General features: G+C 36.2%; 1 protein-coding gene across 2 annotated transcripts in view; it reads left to right on the forward strand.

Annotated features, from left to right (window-relative positions):
• Nucleotides 1-2,240, forward strand: part of LOC105003395 (apolipoprotein L3-like) — a 26,828-nt gene that overhangs the window by 1,128 nt on the left and 23,460 nt on the right. The gene's annotated exons all lie outside the window — the stretch shown is intronic.

Below are 2,240 nucleotides of genomic sequence, written 5' to 3' on the forward strand. Positions count from 1 at the left end.
TCTTTTAGGGTTTTCTATGTAGAGGATCATGTCATCTGCAAACAGTGAGAGTTTTACTTCTTTTCCAATTTGGATTCCTTTTATTTCTTTTTCTGCTCTGATTGCTGTGGCCAAAACTTCCAGAACTATGTTGAATAGTAATGGTGAAAGTGGGCACCCTTGTCTTGTTCCTGACTTTAGGGAAATGCTTTCAATTTTTCACCATTGAGGATAATGTTTGCTGTGGGTTTGTCATATATAGCTTTTATTATGTTGAGGTATGTTCCTTCTATTCTTGCTTTCTGGAGAGTTTTTATCATAAATCGATGTTGAATTTTGTCAAAGGCTTTCTCTGCATCTACTGAGATAATCATATGGTTTTTATTTTTCAATTTGTTAATGTGGCGTATTACATTGATTGATTTGCGGATATTGAAGAATCCTTGCATCCCTGGGATAAAGTCCACTTGGTCATGGTGTATGATCTTTTTAATGTGTTGTTGGATTCTGATTGCTAGAATTTTGTTAAGGATTTTTGCATCTATGTTCATCAGTGATATTGGCCTGTAGTTTTCCTTTTTTGTGGCATCTTTGTCAGGTTTTGGTATTAGGGTGATGGTGGCCTCATAGAATGAGTTTGGAAGTTTACCTTCCTCTGCAATTTTCTGGAAGAGTTTGAGTAGGATAGGTGCTAGCTCTTCCCTAAATTTTTGGTAGAATTCAGCTGTGAAGCTGTCTGGACCTGGGCTTTTGTTTGCTGGAAGATTTCTGATTACAGTTTCAATTTCTGTGCTTGTGATGTGTCTGTTAAGATTTTCTATTTCTTCCTGGTTTCAGTTTTTGAAAGTTGTACTTTTCTATTAATTTGTCCATTTCTTCCATGTTGTCCATTTTATTGGCATATAATTGCTGAGAGTAGTCTCTTATGATCCTTTGTATTTCTGTGTTGTCTGTTGAGATCTCTCCATTTTCATTTCTAATTTTGTTGATTTGATTTTTCTCCCTTTGTTTCTTGATGAGTCTGGCTAATGGTTTGTCAATTTTATTTATCCTTTCAAAGAACCAGCTTTTGGCTTTGTCGATTTTTGCTATGGTCTCTTTTGTTTCTTTTTCATTTATTTCTGCCCTAATTTTTAAGATTTCTTTCCTTCTACTAACCCTGGGGTTCTTCATTTCTTCCTTTTCTAGTTGCTTTAGGTGTAGAGTTAGGTTATTTATTTGACTTTTTTCTTGTTTCTTGAGGTATGCCTGTATTGCTATGAACTTTCCCCTTATGATTGCTTTTACAGTGTCCCACAGGTTTTCATTTGTTTCTATGCAAATTTTTATTTCTTTTTTGATTTCTTCTGTGATTTGTTGGTTATTCAGCAGCGTGTTGTTCAGCCTCCATATGTTGGAACTTTTAATAGTTTTTCTCTTGTAATTGAGATCTAATCTTACTGCATTTCAGAAAAGATGCTTGGAATGATTTCATTTTTTTTGAATTTACCAAGGCTAGATTTATGGCCCAGGATGTGATCTATCCTGGAGAAGGGAACAGAGGATTCTTGACAGATCCAAAACAGCACACAGGAAGCCTCCTGTTAAATGCTTACTGACAATTCCCCCTATTTTATTACATTTGTAAAATGAAATTTGATTTGTTTCCAGTTGTAGGGACTATGATTAGAATGAACCAAGAGTAACACAAAATTGAAGCAAGTCTGGCCATGGGACCTTCTTCCCAGGGTCGTTGGAGATTTACTGGTAACCACAAATTACATCGAGATTGAAGAATCAAAAAGGAATCATTTCTTAAAGAGATAGAGGAGTTAAGACAAGTATATAGTTTGCAATTAATACAAGTTACAGAACATAAAGTGTTATTAAATTGTAAATTTCCTATGGCTATAACAAAAGGAAGTGGGACATAGGGCCGTATAAAATATGACTGATTATAGCCAAAGAAATAGATACTATGACCACGATTGTCCCTGTGAAATGTCCGGTCCAAGTTCCAGGTTCTTTGGTGCTTGCTGCAAGTTTCTAAATGTCCCTGTTCAGGCGCCACTGAGAGGGTAACAGGCAGGAAGGCCAGGGGTCTCCAAATAGAGGAAATAGCCTGCAAGTGTCAGACATTTTTATCTCTCTTAAGCGGCAGGAGGAAACAAACTAGCAATATTTTTTCCTTCTCTATACAAATTTAAAGGGAGGTTTCTCTTAAAATACTGTGTTGCCATAATGACACCCGGTTTCGCCTGAAGTTAGCTATTCTCGAGTCT

This window comes from Bison bison, unplaced genomic scaffold (genome assembly GCF_000754665.1).
Source record: "Bison bison bison isolate TAMUID 2011002044 unplaced genomic scaffold, Bison_UMD1.0 scf7180017864468, whole genome shotgun sequence".
Classification (NCBI taxonomy): Eukaryota; Metazoa; Chordata; class Mammalia; order Artiodactyla; family Bovidae; genus Bison; species Bison bison.